The sequence below is a fragment of the Rhinichthys klamathensis genome, unplaced genomic scaffold (genome assembly GCF_029890125.1).
Source record: "Rhinichthys klamathensis goyatoka isolate OS25496 unplaced genomic scaffold, OSU_Roscu_1.1 h1tg001091l_1, whole genome shotgun sequence".
In the NCBI taxonomy this organism is placed as follows: Eukaryota; Metazoa; Chordata; class Actinopteri; order Cypriniformes; family Leuciscidae; genus Rhinichthys; species Rhinichthys klamathensis.
In genome coordinates this window covers 112,020-125,000 of record NW_026607338.1, presented here as the reverse complement: position 1 = coordinate 125,000, position 12,981 = coordinate 112,020, and the positions used below count along the sequence as shown (strand labels likewise).

The window sequence follows — 12,981 nt, the reverse complement described above, 5'->3', positions numbered from 1 at the left end:
GGAATAACAGGAACAGAAACCCGTCGAGTATCAGACAGAAGCACTCGATCACAGACGGAATTACAGGAACAGAAACCCGTCGAGTATCAGACAGAAGCACTCGATCACAGACGGAAATACAGGAACAGAAACCCGTCGAATATCAGACAGAAGCACTCGATCACAGACGGAATTACAGGAACAAAAAACCTGTCGAGTATCAGACAGAAGCACTCGATTACAGACGGAAATACAGGAACAGAAACCCGTCGAGTATCAGACAGAAGCACTCGATCACAGACGGAATTACAGGAACAGCAACCTGTCGAGTATCAGACAGAAGCACTCGATCACAGACGGAATTACAGGAACAGAAACCCGTCGAGTATCAGACAGAAGCACTCGATCACAGACGGAATTACAGGAACAGAAACCTGTCGAGTATCAGACAGAAGCACTCGATCACAGACGGAATTACAGGAACAGAAACCCGTCGAGTATCAGACAGAAGCACTCGATCACAGACGGAATTACAGGAACAGCAACCTGTCGAGTATCAGACAGAAGCACTCGATCACAGACGGAATTAAAGGAACAGAAACCTGTTGAGTATCAGACAGAAGCACTCGATCACAGACGGAATTACAGGAACAGAAACCCGTCGAGTATCAGACAGAAGCACTCGATCAAAGACGGAATTACAGGAACAGAAAACCGTCGAATATCAGACAGAAGCACTCGATCACAGATGGAATTACAGGAACGGAAACCCGTCGAGTATCAGACAGAAGCACTCGATCACAGATGGAATTACAGGAACAGAAACCCGTCGAGTATCAGACAGAAGCACTCGATCACAGATGGAATTACAGGAACAGAAACCCGTCGAGTATCAGACAGAAGCACTCGATCAAAGACGGAATTACAGGAACGGAAACCCGTCGAATATCAGACAGAAGCACTCGATCACAGATGGAATTACAGGAACAGAAACCTGTCGAGTATCAGACAGAAGCACTCGATCACAGACGGAATTACAGGAACGGAAACCCGTCGAATATCAGACAGAAGCACTCGATCACAGATGGAATTACAGGAACGGAAACCCGTCGAGTATCAGACAGAAGCACTCGATCACAGATGGAATTACAGGAACAGAAACCTGTCGAGTATCAGACAGAAGCACTCGATCACAGACGGAATTACAGGAACAGAAACCCGTCGAGTATCAGACAGAAGCACTCGATCACAGACGGAATTACAGGAACAGCAACCTGTCGAGTATCAGACAGAAGCACTCGATCACAGACGGAATTAAAGGAACAGAAACCTGTTGAGTATCAGACAGAAGCACTCGATCACAGACGGAATTACAGGAACAGAAACCCGTCGAATATCAGACAGAAGCACTCGATCACAGATGGAATTACAGGAACGGAAACCCGTCGAGTATCAGACAGAAGCACTCGATCACAGATGGAATTACAGGAACAAAGACCCGTCGAGTATCAGACAGAAGCACTCGATCACAGATGGAATTACAGGAACAGAAACCCGTCGAGTATCAGACAGAAGCACTCGATCAAAGACGGAATTACAGGAACGGAAACCCGTCGAATATCAGACAGAAGCACTCGATCACAGATGGAATTACAGGAACAGAAACCTGTCGAGTATCAGACAGAAGCACTCGATCACAGACGGAATTACAGGAACGGAAACCCGTCGAATATCAGACAGAAGCACTCGATCACAGATGGAATTACAGGAACGGAAACCCGTCGAGTATCAGACAGAAGCACTCGATCACAGATGGAATTACAGGAACAGAAACCCGTCGAGTATCAGACAGAAGCACTCGATCACAGATGGAATTACAGGAACAGAAACCCGTCGAGTATCAGACAGAAGCACTCGATCAAAGACGGAATTACAGGAACGGAAACCCGTCGAATATCAGACAGAAGCACTCGATCACAGATGGAATTACAGGAACAGAAACCTGTCGAGTATCAGACAGAAGCACTCGATCACAGACGGAATTACAGGAACAGAAACCCGTCGAGTATCAGACAGAAGCACTCGATCACAGATGGAATTACAGGAACAGAAACCCGTCGAGTATCAGACAGAAGCACTCGATCACAGACGGAATTACAGGAACAGAAACCCGTCGAGTATCAGACAGAAGCACTCGATCACAGACGGAATTACAGGAACAGAAACCCGTCGAGTATCAGACAGAAGCACTCGATCACAGATGGAATTACAGGAACAGAAACCCGTCGAGTATCAGACAGAAGCACTCGATCACAGATGGAATTACAGGAACAGAAACCCGTCGAGTATCAGACAGAAGCACTCGATCACAGATGGAATTACAGGAACAGAAACCCGTCGAGTATCAGACAGAAGCACTCGATCAAAGACGGAATTACAGGAACAGAAACCCGTCGAGTATCAGGCAGAAGCACTCGATCACAGATGGAATTACAGGAACAGAAACCCGTCGAGTATCAGACAGAAGCACTCGATCAAAGACGGAATTACAGGAACAGAAACCCGTCGAGTATCAGACAGAAGCACTCGATCACAGACGGAATTACAGGAACGGAAACCCGTCGAGTATCAGACAGAAGCACTCGATCACAGATGGAATTACAGGAACAGAAACCCGTCGAGTATCAGACAGAAGCACTCGATCACAGACGGAATTACAGGAACAGAAACCCGTCGAGTATCAGACAGAAGCACTCGATCACAGATGGAATTACAGGAACGGAAACCCGTCGAGTATCAGACAGAAGCACTCGATCACAGACGGAATTACAGGAACAGAAACCCGTCGAGTATCAGACAGAAGCACTCGATCACAGACGGAATTACAGGAACGGAAACCCGTCGAGTATCAGACAGAAGCACTCGATCACAGATGGAATTACAGGAACAGAAACCCGTCGAGTATCAGACAGAAGCACTCGATCACAGACGGAATTACAGGAACAGAAACCCGTCGAGTATCAGACAGAAGCACTCGATCACAGATGGAATTACAGGAAGAGAAACCCGTCGAGTATCAGACAGAAGCACTCGATCACAGATGGAATTACAGGAACGGAAACCCGTCGAGTATCAGACAGAAGCACTCGATCACAGATGGAATTACAGGAACAGAAACGCACAAATCTCATTTAGGATTAAAAAATCCTTCATAAGACGGTCTGGACACGCTGACATTCCTTTCGCTAAAATATGATTAACAGTAAAATATTATCCTTATATCGTAATCACTGCATTAATAACGTGTGTAACGAGACACGTGTGTGTGTGTTTGATCTTAGTCCTGTTATTAGTGCCATATGAACATGAACACACACAGATGATTATAACTTCATGATTATAACTGAAACATGCATTTTCTTCTAAAGCTGCTCTGAAATGCCTGTGAAATAAGGGTCTTTATCCCGAGGTCTGTCTCTCTCTTTCACACACACACACACACACACACAGAGATCTCTCTCTCTCTCTTTCACACACTCACACACACACACACACAGAGATCTCTCTCTCTCTCTCTCTCTCTCTCTCTCTTTCACACACTCACACACACACACACACACACACAGAGATCTCTCTATCTCTCTCTCTTTCACACACTCACACACACACACACACACAGAGATCTCTCTCTCTCTCTCTCTCTCTCTTTCACACACTCACACACACACACACACACACACACAGATCTCTCTCTCTCTCTCTCTCTCTCTCTCTCTCTTTCACACACTCACACACACACATACAGATCTCTCTCTCTCTCTTTCACACACACACAGATCTCTCTCTCTCTCTCTTTCACACACACACACATACACACACACACACACACACAGATCTCTCTCTCTCTCTCTCTCTCTCTTTCACACACACACACACACACACACACACAGATCTCTCTCTCCCTCTCTCTTTCACACACACACACACACACACACACAGAGATCTCTCTCTCTTTCTCTCTCTCACACACACACAGATCTCTCTCTCTTTCACACACACACACACACACAGATCTCTCTCTCTTTCTCTCTCTCTCTCTCACACGCCGATCATCGGGCGAGTGACGCGTTATTGACTCCATCGATTGATGTTTCCTTCTCTTGTGAATGATGCCTGTTAATTTCAAGGCTAAGAGATCAATATTAAAGAGCAAATGAGGAACAGAGCGACAGGACATCTGCTCTCATCCATTCACCTACTCAATCTGCCGAGGTCAGAGGTCAGAGGTCAGCACAGCGGCATATGGACACTGGTAAACATGAATCACAGCCGAACTCAACTGCCCTACAGGAAGGATCCGGTCACGGGAAACTAGCCCTCATCAGGGCTGAAAGTGAGTCAACGAGTGTTCAGGGATATAAAACACACTCGGACGCGAGTGATGCGCTTATAAGACACTTCAGACTCCCGCCTCGGCGAGTGCTCTCGGCTCTGTCTTAAAGGGACAGCAGCCTAATATTCCTGCTGTCGTCTGGGGCATTAATGTTCATCAATAATGCAGAGCCACGGATCAAATCCTTTTTCGGATCAGCAAAAATAAATGTATATATAATTTTTTTTGGTTGGGGGGGGGGGGGGGGGGTTACTTTAAAAAAACTTAAAAGTAATTTAAGTTTTATTACTTAAAGCTCACTTGAAGTTCTTCGATACCACATCAACAACAACTACTAGCCTGACTGATAAAGTTCAAGCATTATTAAAGACAAGTGGACAGTCAGTAGTAAAATAAGAACAAATACACAAATTACAAGCCGAGATGAAAACTAAATAACAACGTTACAAAGTCTAACAGTAGTATTCAGGGACAGAAATGAATAATCATGTAAAAAAACACTATTTGTTCGTTGTAGAAAGTGAATATAGCTTCATCTTTGTTAAAGCTGTATTGTGTTTTTATATTAACATTAATGCCCCAGAAGACAGCAGGAATATTAGGCTGCCGTCCCTTTAAGACCGAATGTACGGACACACATCCGGTGTGTTCACTGTTCCCTCATGACAGAGCCGAGAACTAAACTCTACAATGGTTACAGTTAGCAGTGGACTCAGACGCGCGGGCCGCCGGCCTGTACGGATCGACTGGGATCCGGTGCACTCCTATTAATAAAATAAAAACCATGTTGGAGACACCATCCCGTTGGAGAGTGAAGGGCACAGCGAGGAGAGCCGTCAGGAGGACGTGAGGAAGAACGCTTCAGGATGAGTGTGTGTAAAGTGTGAGCCTCTCTTGAGAACCAGACCAACACAGTTTATAAACATTTACAGCCAGTTCATTTCCTTAGTTCATCTACTATTGACAGTTCCTTCGGGACTGAAAGCTTAGCATGTCAACAGCGCTATACGATCATAACCCGATCATGCATCTCGAGCGTGAGATGCTCTCAAGGTTACAGCAAGATCCAGCAAGAGACGTGAAAAACAGCAAAAACCCAATTCCCAGTCCGGCAGAGAAACCTGAGCCGCTGCCATTAGCATTAGCTCTCGGATGCTGAGCGATTCTAGCCAGTATTCCCAAACGCATTCAGAAGTATGTGTCTGAGAGAACTCGCTCAGCACTCGAGTGTGTTTCTCTGTCCACAGCAGAGTCGGCCATCTTCTCCACATCTCTCCTGCAACCTCTCACTGCTGTCAGTCACACCAGTCCAGACGCATCAGAGCCGGATCAGAGCCGCATCAGAGCCGCATCAGAGCCGAAGGGTGGATCCGAAAAGCAGTCACGGATCCCGGCGCCGAGGGAGAGACTGTCAATCAAGAACATAGAAGCCCTACCAGTGCAAAACTATCAAGAACACGCGCGTTTATGTTCAAATCTCTTGGAAAGTCAAATTAACCTAGTTCTGCTTGTTTACTTTTTTCGTGGAAACCATTAACCTGTCTCACCACTCACCTGTCTCACTGCTGACCTGTCTCACCACTCACCTGTCTCACTGCTGACCTGTCTCACCATTATCCTGTCTCACCACTCACCTGTCTCACCATTATCCTGTCTCACCACTCACCTGTCTCACCATTATCCTGTCTTACCACTCACCTGTCTCACCATTATCCTGTCTCACCACTCACCTGTCTCACCATTATCCTGTCTCACCACTCACCTGTCTCACCATTATCCTGTCTCACCACTCACCTGTCTCACCATTATCCTGTCTTACCACTCACCTGTCTCACCATTATCCTGTCTTACCACTCACCTGTCTCACCATTATCCTGTCTCACCACTCATCTGTCTCACCATTATCCTGTCTCACCACTCACCTGTCTCACCATTATCCTGTCTCACCACTCACCTGTCTCACCATTATCCTGTCTCACCACTCACCTGTCTCACCATTATCCTGTCTCACCACTCACCTGTCTCACCATTATCCTGTCTTACCACTCACCTGTCTCACCATTATCCTGTCTCACCACTCACCTGTCTCACCATTATCCTGTCTCACCACTCACCTGTCTCACCATTATCCTGTCTCACCACTCACCTGTCTCACCATTATCCTGTCTCACCATTAACCTGTCTCACTGCTCACCTGTCTCGTAGCTGACCTGTCTTACCACTCACCTGTCTCACTGCTGACCTGTCTCACTACTCACCCGTCTCACCATTATCGTCTCACCATTATCCTGTCTCACCACTCACCTGTCTCACCATTATCCTGTCTCACCACTCACCTGTCTCGTAGCTGACCTGTCTTACCACTCACCTGTCTCACTGCTGACCTGTCTCACTACTCACCCGTCTCACCATTATCGTCTCACCATTATCCTGTCTCACCACTCACCTGTCTCACCATTATCCTGTCTCACTGCTGTCTTACCATTATCCTGTCTCACCACTCACTGCTGTCTCACCACTCACCTGTCTCATTGCTGACCTGTCTCCCTGCTGTCTCACCATTATTCTGTCTCACAGCTCAAGCACAGAACATGTTAGCAGGACAGTCAGGTTGTGTTATCAGCCTGAGAGATACTAACCACCGCAGGCGAGAGCTGTAACCTAAAAACCTTCACTAGAGCCTTCACACACACACACACACACATAGCATTTTAGAAAGATAAAACACTGCCTGCACATCTGAGCATTAAAATAAAGTAAAATACGTTTGGATCATAAAATCGGTGAAATGTTGCAGCAGAAGATGAAAACATGAGCTGTGGACCAGGAGAATTACACCGTCTGACTGGACATGAGAGATTACAGAAGGATGATCATTGAGGCTTAATACAGTGATATGAGCACAAACAATATCATTTCTACTGTTATTAAACCGCACCAATGCATGTATTCTGTGCGCACAGCTGCTCTCTAATGAGCTGTTGATAAAAAGAAGGCCGTGCTGCAAACAACGTTCAAAATCCATCAAAATATTGTACATGCAATATTAAGCCTTTTTTCCATTTTCTAAAGAGAAAAAACAGCACAATGCCATGGAGTGGTTTTCAGGGTGTTGCTAAGGTGCTCTAGGTGGTTGTCAGGGTGTTGCTAAGGTGCTCTGGGTGGTTGTCAGGGTGTTGCTAAGGTGCTCTGGGTGGTTGTCAGGGTGTTGCTAAGGTGCTCAGTCCAGGAATTATTCAATGTGCGTCTGTGGGATTTGTTCGCCTGTTTTATTGTCCACCATGTGAAAACTGTAAGTACAGTAAAGTAAAGTAACAGCACTTTCAGTGTTTCTAAAGCGATTCATCTATTTAAAAACAGACACTGTACACCTTTTCTCTTGATAAAGTCTATAAAAATAGTTATTTTGATATTCTTCTACACACTTTAGAAACCACAATGATTGACTGTATTTTCTGTGCATGCAAATAAACATAAGAATTTCATTTCTCAGTCTCAAAGGTTTAATGCAGAATAAAGTCGGTAAAACCCGACGCTGCTTGAAATGACGAACAGGAAGTGGGTATACAAGTTAAAAGTGCTATATAAATGAAGGTGACTTGACTTAGACAGCGGTTTATATCATCACACATCTGAGATCATGATGAGAGTCCTGTGAGATCTGTTCTGTGGATCAGAACCAGAACTACAGAACTACACCTTAGCAACACCCTGGCAACCACCCACACATTATTGTGCTGTTTTTTTTTTTCTTCAGCAAATGATAACAAACAATAAATAAAGAGTTCAATTCAGTCATTTTTACAAAAGCTCATTAAAACTGACTTCAAGAGCAGCGTTAGTGCAATTTAACAACAGTAGAAATGATATTCTTTGTGCAGGTAATATTTTGATCATCAGTGCCATTTATTTTATGTATTAACCAGACAATAATAATAATTTTAATCAGAATCGTGTGCGCGCACACAGGCTTTGTTAGCAGGAGTCCCTCAGTAATTTTCCTTCATATCTCACTCATATAGATCTGCCAATATCGCAGGTTCATCATCATCATCGCCAGAAAACACAGATCTCGCTTCCATTCTCCTCCTCCTTCCCACGGGATTCGCTGCTCTTCCTCTCAGTGCTCCAAATGTGGACCAGGAGAGAGAGAGAGAGAGAGAGAGAGAGAGAGAGAGAGAGAGAGAGAGAGAGAGAGAGAGAGAGAGAGAGAGAGAGAGAGAGAGAGAGAGAGGCGAAACCCGAACAAAGGCGCAAAGCGTCTGGATCCGCACGAGCCAAACCAGAGAATAACCACGATATTCCCTTTAATAAGCAATATTACACACACACACACGCACAGCACCAGCCCTGACCCGAACCCAGACTAACCAGCCGCCGAGCCCAGCGCTCCTCCGGTGTTCCGGTGTAATCCGAGCTCGTATACTCCTGTCGGATCCCGCACACTTTCCTCTCACGCATTCGCCAGTCACGCGCGTTTACCTGCGGGAAGGTGCCGCGCATCGGGACTCGAGCCTCATACTCCGCTCTCAGCAGAAACACGGATCTCCATTCCCAGAAGCCTCGCAGGATCTTCAGCTCGTTGATGTCATCGATGCTCGCGGGCACGAGCCTCTCCTCCTCGGTACCTTCCTCCTCCTCCTGCTCGTGCTCGCGCGCCCTCCTCGCAGCGGTGACGTCACGGAGAGCGCGTGCACGGCCGCTGAGCGCTCGGACTCCTGCAGAAACAATGGAGCGTCTCAGATGATGATGATGATGATGATCTTCCTCATGAAGAAAACGCTTTTACCTCATAATCAACACATCATGAGGAAAGATATCATGCAAATCGAAATGATCATGACAAAAAGTTGGAATAAGTGACGGACTTTTCGATTTAGTAGCCTTATGTCATCATTTCTTTGTCATGTCATAACTATGATTTAGAAAAGCATGATTTTGTGACAAATTGACAAAAATGACCCAGCTTTTTAAACAGGGAATTATGTTAACCTGTTCAATGTTAAATAACACTGTTTAAAACATGTTCTGTTCTATTCTCGTGGACAATCAACGCGATATTGTGTTTAAAGTTGGAAAAATGTCTATTTGAGCTTGAAGATCATTTCTCAGAGATGAACACAAATAACAAAGACTTTTCAATTTAGTATGTCATCATTTCTTTAGGCTATGCCATGCCATAAATATGATTTAGAAAAGCATGATTTTGTGACAAATTATTTAAACATAGGGAATTACAGCATGTATTTAAATAACAGTAAAAGCGGTTTAAAACATGTTCTGTTCTATTCTCGTGGACGAGGGACGCGATATTGTGTTTAAAGTTAGAACATGTGTAACTTGGTGCAAATGTCAGGTCGCAATAATAAAGAAGTTGATTTCTTACACTGGGTTTGAGCTTGGAGATTTCTCAGAGATGAACACAATAACAAAAGCTCTACTTCACCTCAGAATCACACAATAGACCCTGCTCCTGCGGGCGCGCGCCCTCTGCTGGCGGACGCGCGCGTGACGCCACTCGCGCTGGGCGCTGATGTCATAACGGGCTCTATTGTGTTACTACCCGATCTGAGGGGCACTAGTTTAACATTTATACATGTCAACTGAAAAGAACGTTTCCATGCATTTGGATTACACAGTTTTAACACATGCGAATGTGATGTGTGTCAGTCATACATAAATCACGAAACAGGCAAGATTTCTGTATTAGTACTTAATAAACTGAATGCGTTTTAAATTCACAATGACCAGGTTTAAACATTAATGATAAATCCAACTTTTTTTCAATTACGTACATTTCTAAAAACTGAATATTGTTTGTTCCACAGATTTCTGCACTCAAAAATCATGGTTTGCATCTGATAATCATCTCTTCATATTGCTTAAAATCAGCATAAATCTACTCGTAAAAACAAACTTGTTCAGGTAAAACTATGATCAAATGGCTAACTGTGAAACAAGCATTATTCAATCAGTTAAATGTATGTGATTGAAACAAAATGGATTTATTAATGATAAATATATAAACCTGTAATATTTAAAACACATTCAGTTTATCAGTACTTTTGCAGAAATCTGACTCGTTTCATTTATGCATGACTGATAAATATGCAATGCATTAAGTTTATTAGTTTAATGTTCAAACCCGTGTAATCCAAATGCATGGAAATTTGAAATATAATTTAAATACATAAATCTTAAATTTAGGCCTAAATATTTTTTAGAGTGACTCTGAGATACTGCAGCTTTACTACAGAATATAAGCTGACGTTATCAGTACAGAAGCACAAACCCCATCATGCCTAACCTTAACTAACCCGCTAAACTAACCTTAACTAACCCGCTTAACTAACATTAACTAACTCGCTTAACTAACCCGCTTAACATTAACTAACCCGCTTAACTAACAATAACTAAACTAACCCAATTAACTAACATTAACTAACCAGCTTAACTAACATTAACTAACCCGCTTAACATAAACTAACCCAATTAACTAACATTAACTAACCCGCTTAACTAACATTAACTAACCCGCTTAACTAACATTAACTAACCCGCTTAACATAAACTAACCCAATTAACTAACATTAACTAACCCGCTTAACTAACATTAACTAACCAGCTTAACATAAACTAACCCGCTTAACTAACCTGCTTAACTAACCCGCTGCATTACCAGATCACATGGGTAGTTAACTGGAGATCACATGTATAAACGCAGATTTCATGAATAATCACAAGTAACACAATGAATTTAACATGAACATTTGAAGCAGAAAAACAAATCGTTTAGTGTAAACTCCAGTACTGTTTTATTTACACCTTGTAAAACTCGTTTGTACAGCGCATGAAGATCATGAACCGTTCATCGTGAGATCCGTCTGGAGCGGAGATCGTTCTGCAATCGAGAAGGAAGAGAACGTCAGATGTAGACTCACAGGAATGAGGACTGAAGCCTGTGAATGTGGACATCATCATTGTTTCTGCAGTTAACACGGGCTTAAGAATAATATGGTTTTTATTACCATAAACATATTAAACATATACATGTTTATGTATATGTTTATCTCTGTAAAGCTGCTTTGAAACAATTCATTGTTAAAAGCGCTATATAAATGAAGATGACTTGACTTGACCATTTGGTAAAAACATGTTTTCAGTCTGTGGATCAGTTTCCACAGTGAAATGAAACTGTAGTTTAATGCAGTGTATTAACAGTGTGACGGGTTTTAAACACACACACACACACACACACACATATGGACCACTAACCCGTCACAGGGTCGATCTACTGAGAGTTATACATCATCTGAGAGATTAATAAATAAGCTTTTCATTGATGTGAGGTGTGTTAGGCCGAGTATATATTTCAGAATATTTGGCCGATACAACTATACGCACAACCGGCGCTACGTCATAGAATGTCTCTGAACAGATTCACGCCCACTTTTGGGGGAAATAAACTAGACTTCCCATAGACTTCAATACAAAATAGCGTCACAAAACAACGTCCGTACACAGCCGAAAGGCGTGAATAACTGAAGAAATCATTAAGATTAAACATGTCAAGTAATTATATGTCCACCCTGCCTGCCATAGAGCGTAAAAGATACATACACAAACTTAATTTGGTCAATTTAAAAACATGTCCCTTCATTCTCCCAGCGTCAAATTGGTGTAACAACCCCACCCAGTGGCCAGAGGTGTCTTTCTTTTACTGTCTATGGTCTTACCCTGACCTTTACTCGTGTCCTACTTCATCGAGTCACCATATGGTAAGCCAGTGGATGATTTTACTTCGTTTTTGAAAGTAAACGTCTTTAAATGTATATATTTTGTCTTATAATATATATATAACCTCACTGGGTGGGGTTGTTACACCAATTTGACGCTGTGAGAATAAACGGACATGTTTTTAAATTGACCAAATTAAGTTTGTGTATGTATCTTTTACGCTCTATGGCAGGCAGGGTGGACATATAATTACTTGACATGTTTTATATAAGTGATTTCTTCAGTTATTCACGCCTTTCGGCTGTGTACGGACGTTGGTTTTTGCCGTTATTTTGTATTGAAGTCTATGGGAAGTCTAGTTTATTTTCCCCCAAAAAGGGGCGGAGAGGAAATTGACAGTGACGTTCCCGGATGTGCCGGATGTGCGTATGGAAGATCTGGAGAAAAATCGAAACATTGAGAAAATCGTGCATTTATGATCGTGATTTGCTGCATTCGCTCACTACAATCAATTTGTATATATTTACGGTAGGAAATTTACTAAATATCTTCATGGAACATGATCTTTACTTAATATCCTAATGAATCTATAACCGTGACCCATGCAGTGTTGTTGCTATGGCCACAGATACACCTGAGTGACTCGAGACGGGTCAGCGGCACAGATGTGATGATATATATATGATGGGTCATCGTGTGCTACAGGTTTACAGGCACACACACTTCTACAGACGCCGGTCATTAACATCAGTGCTTCTGCTCCAGTGTGTGTGTGTGTGTGTGTGTGTGTAAAGACTGACCCGGTCTGACGGATCCGCTTACGGGACCGGGACCTGAAATAGACCCGCGACTCAGGGCTATTTATATCAGCG

At 43.3% G+C, this 12,981-nt stretch overlaps 1 protein-coding gene across 2 annotated transcripts in view; it reads right to left on the bottom strand.

Annotated features, from left to right (window-relative positions):
* Window positions 1-9,867, bottom strand: part of LOC130079505 (receptor-type tyrosine-protein phosphatase S-like) — an 82,511-nt gene extending 72,644 nt beyond the window's left edge. Inside the window, exons 1-2 of one of the 2 annotated variants that reach the window (XM_056244782.1) lie at window positions 9,819-9,867; window positions 8,855-9,090 (exon numbers count right to left, since the gene is read on the bottom strand). The gene's annotated coding sequence lies outside the window, so the exon portion shown is untranslated. Of the gene's footprint in view, window positions 1-8,854; window positions 9,091-9,758 lie in introns of both variants that reach the window. The other variant, XM_056244781.1, reaches the window with a different exon arrangement.
* Window positions 9,868-12,981: the final 3,114 nt, after the last annotated feature.